The following is an 11,692-nucleotide window of genomic DNA, read 5'->3' on the forward strand; positions in this document are numbered from 1 at the left end:
TCCAAAAATTGCTGAAGGAGGATACCCCAGACTCAAATTGTATGCAAAAGCAAAGAATGTTTATTCAACTGGTTTTCCTGCATTCAGTGATCTCCCTATTTGAGAATGGAGAATTTTGGTGGATTCTCAGGCCCAGCTTTTATTGTTGGGGGAATTCCATGGAGGGATGTATACCCTTTTACCTGGATTGGTTAGCTTTGTCTCTAGGGGTCTGACTGATTCTACAATTGGTTAGGACTCTGGAGACTTCCCAGTGTGGGGGGGGTGTGCTTACTCATTCTAGCTACCTATTTGTACTTCAGGCCAGATGACAGAGTATCCTCAGACTAGCTTCCCATAGGTGTGGTTGGCCGACCACAGGTTGGATCCAGGTTCTAATTTCTGGGAGACAGAAACTTAAGCCTAGTCTACCAAACTGCCAGTTTGCAGCCTGTCATAGAGTCAGCCTGGCTCTGGGAGCTCAGTCCTATCATTCCCCCCTCTGATTAATAACTGAACCAAATCACTGGTTTGTCAGTTCTTTTTTCCAAGGTTCTAGTCATTGGCAAAGGGGTCAATTGGGACCTAAGAAGCATCTGATTAGGTGATCCAGCTGAAATATGGGAGCCAACATCTCCATTAAGCTGGCTAGTCAGCAGCTTTCAGCAAGTCAGAAGTCAGCAGCAAGTCAGAAATCAGTCAGCAGTAAGTCAGAAGTCAGCAGCAAGTCAGAAATCAATCAGCAGTAACTCAGCAGCAAGTCAGAAGTCATTCAGCAGTAAGTCAGAAGTTAGCATCAAGTCAGAAGTCAGCAGTGTGCAGTCCTCAGGTGGTCCCTGTATGCCAGCTGGGTGAAAATCTGCTTGGACAAACATAATTTAGGCACAGAAGTTAAGAAATCCCAAGGCCAAGGAAACTCCTGTTTTTAAGGACAGGCAGGTGTACTTACCTGGAGACCGTTTTATCTGTGACAGGCAGATCCAAGTCTTAGGACTCTTGATTCCTTGAAGCATATGTGAACTTTAGTTTACAAAAGGATGTACATTAGTATTTACCATTGTATTGAAACCCATATTTTAGAAAAAGTAGTGAACAGGTATCTGTTAGACAACAGAAGTAGACTTGTGCCTTTGAGACCTAGTAAAACTACAGGTTTCGGTCAAAAGGCACAGAACATTCTTTTCTTAGTCTAGAGGGTTAGAAATACAGATGGAATCGAGATGTTGTTAGCATGATTAGACGCACCTTTAAGTCACTCAGAAGACATACTTAGAAGACAACCAAAGGGAATTGAAAATCCTGAGCTTTGGACTGAACTATAAGCATCCAGTGTTCCATTAGCTTATCAGACCTCCATTGATCAATGTTAAAATTCTGAACTTTCAAAATCTCAGTATAATAAGAGCACAAATTAGGGAAAGAAATCTAAAACATTTTCCATCTTTCAAATATCTTAAGTCACTGTCTTATACCTCAACTACTTGCATTTGTATGCCTTAGGTAATTTTCAGACCCACAGAACTTATCTAAGCTTTTACATCCTCAGACCTTTGTATGCCTTAGACCACTCAGAACTTCCATAGACTTTGAACCTGTTTTTAATCATCTAATCATTTGTCACAGGCACAGTAGTTATTACTGAGAACATCTACTTCGAAGCAAGCTTCAATAAAGGAACAGTAAAAAGCTACATTTGTGTAGCAGTGAATAGTTAAACTGTTTAGAGCTCCCATTGGATGATCAAGCTTCTAGCCACCCACCAGAGCTCTCTGGATTTGCAAATGAAAGACACACACACACACACACACACACACACACACACACACACACACACACGTCAGCTTAATTTTTAATATACCCTAAGTAACTCAATGGCTGAGAATTTTCTGAATCTCCCCAGGCTAGCACACTCCCATCTGGCAATCCTTAGTTAACATTTTCTAAATCTATATTTTATCTTTGCTTCCCCAGATCCAGTCAGGGGAGGGGCCCCTGTGGCCACTTACATTCTTACAGTTCAGGGGGACCTGAAGCCCGATCTCTCATTTCCTCCCCCGACCCCTGTCGTGGTGATTCTGTCTGTTCTTCCCCCTCAGTCCCTTGTCCATGCAATCTAAAAGTCCCGCCTCCATCTTCTTGGCAACCACTGGCTGTATGACAATCAAAGCCATCCAGGGACAGGAACCCTCAGCGGCTGGACATATGGCTCTTGGGAACCAAATTAAGACAAAGCATTAGAACTAATGCCCAACACATCTGAAACCTGTTTTTATTTTAATTTGAAGATTCTTAGTAAAGAAAACATATCTGCTTTTTAAAAATAAGAGACCTAACCGTTTTAACTGATAAATTAACCAATGAACTAACTCGGGAGTAGATTACCTTGAGGTAGTTGCCTATTGCCTAACTGTTAAACTACACATATCCATCGATGCGATGGGAGAACTTGAAGAAATTAGAATGACAGAGACTCATCCATATTCCATTTCCATACAATTGCCCCAAGGTCTTGCATCTCTACGGCACCTAAGGCAGGGGCATCCTGGCCAGAAGATACAGAGGTTTTTCCTGTGGACGAGAAACACGGGAAAAACTGAGCTCACCTTGTCTAAAGCAACATGTGGCAATCAATTCTCTAGTTGTCTTCTGTTTGTCCACAGTTCAGGCCAGGCCCTGTCAGTGGCAGTATCAAGGCACTGGGGCAGTTATGCCCAGTGGTTATTACACTACAATTCAGGTGGTGTCCTCATCAGCCACATAAGAATAGGCACTGGAGGCCAGGAGGATGACCCAGTTGGTAAGATACTTGCCATATGAACTTGAGGATCTGAGTTTGATGGTCTAGATTGGTTTCACAGCAGAAAGATGTAGGACACTGTATGCTCCTATAAGCCCAGGACTGGTGAGGTAGAGGTAGGAAGATTCCTGCTCCTCACTGGTCAGCTAGCCTGGTTCCATCAGCCAGCCCCTCCAGATTCAGTGAGAGACTCTGCCTCAAAAAAATAAGGTGAAAGCTACAAGAAAACCTACAGAGTCAACTAACCTGGGGCTCCCAGAGACTCAACCCCAAACCAAAGAACATGCAGGGGCTGGAACCTAGACCCCTATACATCTGTAGCCGATGTGCAACTTGGTCTTCGTGTAGGTCCCCTGACAACTGGAGTGGAGGTTGTCTCTGACTCTGTTGCCAGCCATTGCAACCCCTTCCCCTGGCTGGACTGCTGTGTTGGGTCTCAGTGGGAGAGGATGCACTTGGTCCTGCTGTGACTAGATGTCCCAGGATGGGGTGCTACCCAAGCGGGGGTTTCTCTGAGGAGAAGGGGAGGGGGTAGGTATTTGTAAGGGGACTGGGAGGAGAGAAGGGAAGGGTCTGTGATCAGGATGTGAAGTGAATAAAAAATTAATAAGGTGACAAGACCAACAACATGGTTCAGTGGGGGAAGGGGCTTGCGGCCCTTGGAGCCTACGTGGTGGAGGGAGAGTCTGGTTCCTGCAGGTTACCTCTGCATACACACACACATACACACACACACACACACACACACACACACACACACAAACACTTCAAATAAAAATTAATGGGCTGAAAAGATGGCTCAACCATTAAAGGTTAGGCTCATAAACAAACAAAAAAATATTAGATGCAAAATATATGACAGAGACCAGCTAAGAAATGAGTGGTTTGAATGAGAATGGCCCCTATAACTCATATTTTTTAAAATATTTATTTAATTATATGTAAGTACACTATATCTGTCTTCAGACACAGCAGAAGAGGGCATCAGATCCCATTACAATGGTTGTGAGCCACCATGTGGTTGCTGGGAATTGAACTCAGGACCTCTGGAAGAGCAGTCAGTGCTCTTAACCACTGAGCCATCTCTTCAGCCCCAGACTCATATATTTTAATGCTTAGTCATAAGGGAATGGAACTGTTTAAAAGGATTAGAAGGAACAAGAGGTGTGGTCTTGTTGAAGTATGTCACTGTAGAGGAATTTTCTTTAATTATCTGATTGGCTAATAAAGGTGACTAATAGCCAATCACTGGGTGAAAACGAGGAGGCAGGTTTTCCAGGCAAAACAGGAAGAGGAGGGAAGGAGAAGGAGTTGGAGGAGGACAGAAGGAGAGTTGTTGGAAGAAAGATGGAGCAGAAGCTCGTGGCCTGGAGAAACTGCAAGTAGCAGGGATTTCATAACTGAGGAAGAAAGTGGCATAGGGGCAGATCCGCCCAATATAGGCATGCAATTTATAAATACATAACCGAGTTGAGTTTTCCTTGCGTGGGCTTATTGGGGCTGGAGGTTTACCCCAACATCTCACATGAGGTTTCAAAAGCTCATGCCAGGCCCAGTGTGTCTCCCTGCTGCCTGTGCACCAGGATGCAAAGCTCCTAGCTCCAGCATGATGCCTGCATGTGTGCCACCATCATCTTCACCGTAACAGAAGCCGTAAGCAAGCCTTAGTTAAATGCTTCCCTCTCCAAACTCACCATGGTCACGGTAGCTCTTCACAGCTATAAACCAGTGACTAAGACAACACCCAACATTCACCTCTGTCTTCCACACATGTGCGTGTGAACATGTATACCTACCAAAAAGTAAAAAAAAAAAAAAAATGTGGTCATTGGAATAGGTGTGGGCGTGCCTAGCCTCCAGTCCCAACCCTTGGAAGGCAGAAGTAACAGGATCACCACAAGTTCAAGCCCAGTGTGGTCTATGCAGTGAGTTCTAAGCCAGTCAGGGTTAAAAGTGAGATCCTGGGGCTGGGGAGATGTCTTAGCTGTTAAGAGCAGGAGTTCAATTCCCAGGAACCGCATTAGACGGCTCACAGCCACCTGAAACTCTAGTCCCAGGTCATTTCCTGTGTTTATGTCAAACACTTAATTAAAAATAATAATAGTCTTTGTTTGTTTTCCGAGACAGGGTTTCTCGGTGTAGCCATGGATGCAAACTCACTCTGTAAACCAGGCTGGCCTTAAATTCAGGGATCAGTCTACCTCTGTCTCTAAAACAATGGGAATAAAGGCAGGTGCCACCATGTCTGTGACCCTCCCTGCCTTCAGGGATCACCGACCAATCTTGGTCCATGAGGGCAAAGGAAGCCCTGTGATTATGTATGGTGAAGACACACCAGGACCAGCTGCAGGGAGACAGATCAGCTTTACTTGGGATGATTCGAGGCTTCTATAGTTTGGGGGGATAGGAGGGTAGAAACATCCTAGATGGGCAAAGGCCACTGACTGAAGGCTTAGGGTACCAAAATGTCTCGTTAGCGTGGGGAAGCATTTCAGGAATCTCAGGTGCTAACTGAATAGGTTCTTATTGGGAGAAAGGAAGTTGAACTTGTAACCTCCGCCCAGGCCATGTGCCATTCTGCAGGTAGAGGTGTGTGTGGGGGGAGGGTTTGAACTCCCCAGGCAAGGTCAGAATCAGAGAAGCCCTGCCAATGAAGGGAGTCCTCATATAGTGCCAAGCCCAGAGGCTATCCAGTCAATGGTAGACTTCGACCTCAGTTAGCAGAGTTTTCCCACACATGTCTTAACGGGTTATCTTAATTTATTTCATTCTGTTACACGTTTAGACTCACCATTCCTTGTGTGTGTGTGTATGTGTCTGTCTGTCTGTCATGGAGCCAAAAGTCAACTTCAACTGTCCTCTGTCACTGTCCTCCTTATTTTTTGATACAGGCTCTCTCAGTGACCTTGGAACTTATAGATCAGCTGGCCAGAAAACACTGAGGATCCACTTGTCCCCACCATCCCACATCCCACTTCTAGTGATGGGGTTATAGGCACAGGCTACCGTGTTTGGCTGCTACATGTGTTGAGGTGCTGAACTCAGTTGTTCGTGCCTGCGTTTTACCCACTGAATACTGTTTGGTTTGGTTTGGTTAGGTTTTTTGAGACAGGGTATCAGTGTATAACCCCGGCTGTCCTGGAACTAACTCTGTAGACCAGGCTGGCCTCAAACTCACAGAGATTCTCTTGTCTGTGTCTCCCAGTGCTGGGATTAAAGATGTATGCTACGACACCTGGCAATTTTTAAATTTAAATTGTATTTGATGAGTATGGGTGAAGGACAAAAAAGATATGAATGTGATTAAGTTACTATAATCAGAGGTTATTAAAAAAATTCCTCTGGTCAAAATGAAATGCAGAGGTTCTCAGGGTTTCCAGGCCAGAGCTTCCCGAAGAGCAGAAATGTAGTCAGAGGGTTCAAGTGACTAGGAAGGACATCCGGAAGTACAGCTCCTTCTTGATGTCACCCAAGTAATTCCTGATGGAGAGTAAATACTGTGCCACATAAGCCACCACATGGGAAAGGAGCCGGACAAGGTGGCACTCACCTTTACCCCAGCATTTGGGAGGCAGGAGCAACTGGATCTCTTATTGTCTGAGGCCAGCCTGGTCTACAAAATGAGTCCCAGACCAGTCAGGGCTGCATGTTAAGATCTTGTCAAAAGAAAATTGCTTGGTGGTTAAGAGCATTCTGGCTCCTGCAGAGGAGCTGAGTTCAGTTCCCAGCTCCCATGTCTTGGCAGCTCAGGCCTACCTGTACCTGCAGCTCCAGGGGAATCCAATGTTTTGTCTCTGGACTCCTTGAGAGATGCATTCTTTGAAATAAAAACAAAGCTTTTCCAAAAAGCCGCAGCAGCTGAGAGGGAGACCATTACAGTTAGATGTCTCATGCGGGGACTTAAGGCTGACATCACAGTCATGTTGTTACTAAGGCGTGGGAACCTCTTTTGCCCTAGTATCTAGAAATTAACAACCCCCCTACTGTCATTCTGGGTTCCTTTTCACGTTTGTTGGCATTCCAAATCCCTTTCTTGAGAAACCTCAGATGTCCCCACACCCATGACACACATTTATTGTGTCACCATGTCACCTCCACCTGCTACTCTGAAGGAGACAGAAGTCTGGAGGATGTCTTAAGAGCTTCCCAGAGTCTTAAAGACCTAATGATGATATTCGTTGCAGTCTGATCTTACGAGATTACTTCTGTAAGAAGTTTCTGAGTGGACAGGTATCAGCTGAATCCATACTTCCTGATACCACAGTTGGCAAGACTGCGCCACCTCTTTGAACTTAGGGTTATCTTTGTGTTCGATTCAGACTTTCCTGTTTGTATAAAGAGTCTCTCGGATGCTGTCTCCGAGTCAGAAATGTTTAACGTGGCATGCTACATTCTGCTGACTTCTCTGCCTTTGAGATTCCTTCTTTATTTCAGCCTCACCGGGCTCCCTTTTAGTCTACAGGTTTGTTCAACATCTTTGATGAAGAAACTGCAGAAGAAATTGAGGGGGGAATACATCTCATATTTTCAAGGAGTGTGTCAAAAACTGAAACAGAACCAAAAAAAAAAAAATGGCCAAATGGTAGTCTGGGGGTGTAGGTATTGGGTGTATTTGTGTATGTGCTGTGTGTATGCATGCATGTGTGGGGTTTTGGTGCATTTGTGTGTGTGTGTGTGTGTGTGTGTGTGTGTGTGTGTGTGTGTGTTTAGGGGGCATAGAGGTGAAGGCCACATGCACACACACACATACACACACACGTATGAGTGAACATGCACAGAGACATACACATAACACATACACAAACTCAATACCTACAGCTTCAGAAACATTTCTCAACTCTCCCATTTTGCTAAGAATTTCCAGGGGGCTGGAGAGATGGCTCAGTGGTTAAGAGCACTGACTGCCCTTCCAGAGGTCCTGAGTTCAATTCCCAGCAACCACACGGTGGCTCACAACCATCTGTAATGGGATCTGATGCTCTCTTCTGGTGTCTGATGACAGTGTACTCACAAGCATGAAATAAATAAATCTTAAAAAAAAATTTCCAGAAATCTGCCTGTGCTGGGATCACAAGCCTGCACCACTGTGCCTAGATTTTTTATGTTAGTTCTGAGCTCAGGCAAAGGTATTGAAGTAAGACCTTTTGGACAGGCTGAATTTACCTAAAGTAGCAAATCCTTTAGAAGATGGTTTATTTTAAACATAGAGACATATTCTTTTAAATGAAATTTTGGGTTTGTTTGTACTTACGTTATGCTCTGCAAAGTTCCTGCACCTATGCATTTGTCCTTGAGAGACTGTCTTAGCCTGAAGGAACGGCCTTAGTCAAACATAGATACTGTGGACCAAAAACTTGCCACGTAAGCATTCCTGGTCATTGTTTATCTTCCCCGAAGTGGGCATGCTTTCTGTTGCTTGCCTTTAAAAGACACTGAGAAAAATACGCTCACTGCTGGTGTGGTACTGACCATGGCCCTCCCATAACTGTCTCCTGCATCTTCTTTCTGCCTTTCCTCTAACCATCTTTGCTCCTCCGCTCATGGGTTTTGTATCAACTGGCTCCTGCACCCCTTGTTCAACTCCAGTGAAACTGAGCCAAAGGGGCACTGAAAGCAACTAGAAAAGGTGTCTACACAGCAATTTTCTCTACTCCCATAGCTGCGAAGGTGGCTGGAATTACACCATGGACTCACCACACCAGATCAAGGAAATAAAATTCATGGGTGCTGATGTCAAATGAGCTGTCTCTGGACCATGAACTCACTGAAATTAAGGTTCCTTTTCGTCCAGGGCCCTCCCTGTCCCACTGCCCCATCCAGAGACTTGTGTTTGGTATAGATGCAGGCTTATGGTACAATCCCCACTCCCCTCTGTGTCTCTGTCTGTCTCTCTGCCTTTCTCTTTCTCTCAAAGACAGGGTTTCTCCGTGTAGGCCTGGCTGTCCTGGAGTTCGCTCTGTAGACCAGGCCGGCCTTGGATGGGCAGACGCCTGCCTGCCTCTGCCTCCTGAGTGCTAGGCTAGAAGGTCTACAGCACCACGCCAAGCTCTCCTGGCCTCCTCTTGTGTTTATAACCATTTCCTTATCTTAAATCTTAACTATGGGCTGGGGTGATTGCTCGGTAGTAAAAGCATTTGCCATGGCAGCCTGACGACCGAAAAAAAAAAAAAAAAAAAAAACGGAGACAGTGGTAGGAATCTGTAATCCCAATGCTCCTGCAATGAGATGTGAAGACAGATTCACTGGGCCCTCAGGGGACAATGCAGTGCAGTGACAGAAGTAACAAGACTCTGCCTCAACAAGGTAGAAGGCAAAAAACAGCTCCTCAAAGTTGTTCTCTGGCACACACGCACACACCATGGCATACACATGACCCCACCACACACTTAGAAAGTATCTGGTTGAACTATCTAAAATATCTGTCTTTAAAAAGATTTGATGTGTTTTTGCCTTCCTGTGTGTGGCACGTGTGCAGTGCCAAAGAAAGCCAGAAGGGGGCATCGGATCACTTGGAACTGGAGTTACAGTTTGAGACACCCTGTGGGTGATAGGAACCAAATTAGGGCCCTCTGCAAGAGCAGCAAGTGTTCCTAAGCACTGGGCCATCTTACCAGCCCTGGAAATTTGTTTTCTTGCATTAATTCAGACCTTGGCAAGATTCTTGGTCAGCTTTCCTTTATTGGCTTTTGTTCTTCTTTCTATGAAAACATGATTGTCAAGGATCAGGTGTTTGTTTTAACAGGGGTCTCAATTTTAAAAACATTGCACATTGAACCAACAAACCCTTTTATCATCTATACCAATGTATGCATTACTTTTTCCAAATTATATACTTGTTTTGCTTTTACACTGTATCTATTAAATATTACTAACTGGGGGCTGGAGAGAGGCCTCAACCATTAAGAGCACATACTATTGTTTTTGGTTTTTTGTTTTTGTTTTCTTTTTGTTTTGACACATGGTTTCTCTGTGTAACAGCCCTGGCTATCCTGGAACTCGCTCTGTAGACCAGGCTGGAATCGAACTCAGAGATCTGCCTGCCCCTGCATCCCCAGTGCTGACATTAAGGATGAGTGCCGTCGCATCCAGCAAGCACACACTATTCCTCCAGGGGACCCAGGTTCTGTTTCCCGCAGCCACATGCCAACAGCCACCTGTAACTCCAATTTTGGGAGCACCGGAAGATCTCTTCTGACTTCCTCAGACACCAGGCTCACACACGGCGCGCATAAATACAGAATGCAAAAACACGTGTACATATAAAAAAACCTTCTAAAAATATTAGTACCGCGGGGGCTAGAGGTGCACGCGGCTTAATGGTAAGATGCGTGTTTTCCACCTCAGCAGCACGGGCTCGAGTCTCAGCGTGAGGATGTATACCTAAATGTTTTTATGTGTGTTACCGTTTTCACTGATGTCTTTTATATTATTTTTATCTCTGTGTATGATGTGTGTGTCCTCTGCAACAATGTCTCATGAGGTGTCTACTGGTCTCAAATTCCTTGTGTAGTAGCTAAGAATGTGTGTTTTTTTGTTTTTGTTTTTTTGTTTTTGTTTTTTTTTTTTTTTTTTTAAGTTCCTTGTCCTCAAGTCATGAGATGGCAGTTCCATTAGACCTGGGTACTTGGCTATGTTACGCTGGCCAGCCTTGAACTCACTGTTGCCCTGGCCAGCCTTGAATTTGTGGAAATCCTACTGCCTTTGCTTCCCAAGTTTATAGGATTATAATCATGAACAACCTTGCACGGTGAGTATCGGATTGTGTTTTGATAGAACATTTACCACCTGTGGAGCGTTCAGAAATCTCAGCATTGGGTTAAGACATTTGTCTAAAGTGCCACTGAGGAGCATAGGATCCATTCACTAAAACCACTAGAAACAAAGGAATGAAGTATGACCGTTCAGTCACCGTTACAGAGCAGGTGACAAGGAACTTACACCACCTTCGAAACACATCGCCAGAGGGAGTTTCATGGTGCACTAAATTGGGAAAGGGGAAGCCAAGTTGTGTTTATATTCCTCGTGGGGCTAGGGGTGGGGGCCAGGATATTAGATTAAAAGTCAGAGTTAGAGAAACCAGCTGTTGAAGTTCAGACCTAGGACAAGCTGAGGAGCCTATTTAACATAACAAAGTAGACCTGGCCTCCAGATTCTCCCAGCATCCCTCAGCCCCCTACCTGTTAAGGGGCATGGCTGAGATACCCCGTCCTCTATCCTGATACCCCTCTATCGGAGGGGCTGGGCTTCCTCTCCCCCAGAGGCTCTTCACCAGACATTTTGGTTTTCTACCTCTCCCTTCCCTCCCCCCTCCCCACATGCCCTCTCCCTCTCTACATTCCCTCCCCCTCTCCTCCCTGTGTGTATGACTTTTCTCTCTCTCTGCCCCCTGCTTTTCTGTCTCCTCGTCTGTGTGGCTACTTCCCTGACTTCCTATGACATCAGTGCTCCCCCCCCCAATAAACACTTTAATTTGGCTTGAGTTGCCCCATTTTATAGGTGGAGAATACGTATCAATAGCTCCTGGGTGTAGACTGTTCTAAGTGCTGGGGCCATGGGACAGATGGGGTGCCCACATTCACAGGAACTGGTGTATCTAGTGATAGATACTCGGGTGGCTCATAACTTGGGATGACTTAGGATGGTTTCATTGCAATGACAGGGTTGAAACAGTCTTTATTTGGGGAGCCACTGAGATGGTTCAGCATGTAAACCAAACCACTTGCTGTCAGGCTGGGTCACTGGGCTACATAGTGAGATCCTGTCCCCAAAACAACAAAACAAAAGCCTAAGATATCTGCTACTTAAGTCTCAAGTCATCAGCAAACAGAGCTGTCCACGGGGAAGAGAGTCACATCCTCCATCACGCCACAAACACTTAAGTGAAAAAATTCTCTGTCTTATAATTATTTTTTTTAT

This window comes from Micromys minutus (assembly GCF_963924665.1).
Source record: "Micromys minutus genome assembly, chromosome: 32".
NCBI classification, from domain to species: domain Eukaryota; kingdom Metazoa; phylum Chordata; class Mammalia; order Rodentia; family Muridae; genus Micromys; species Micromys minutus.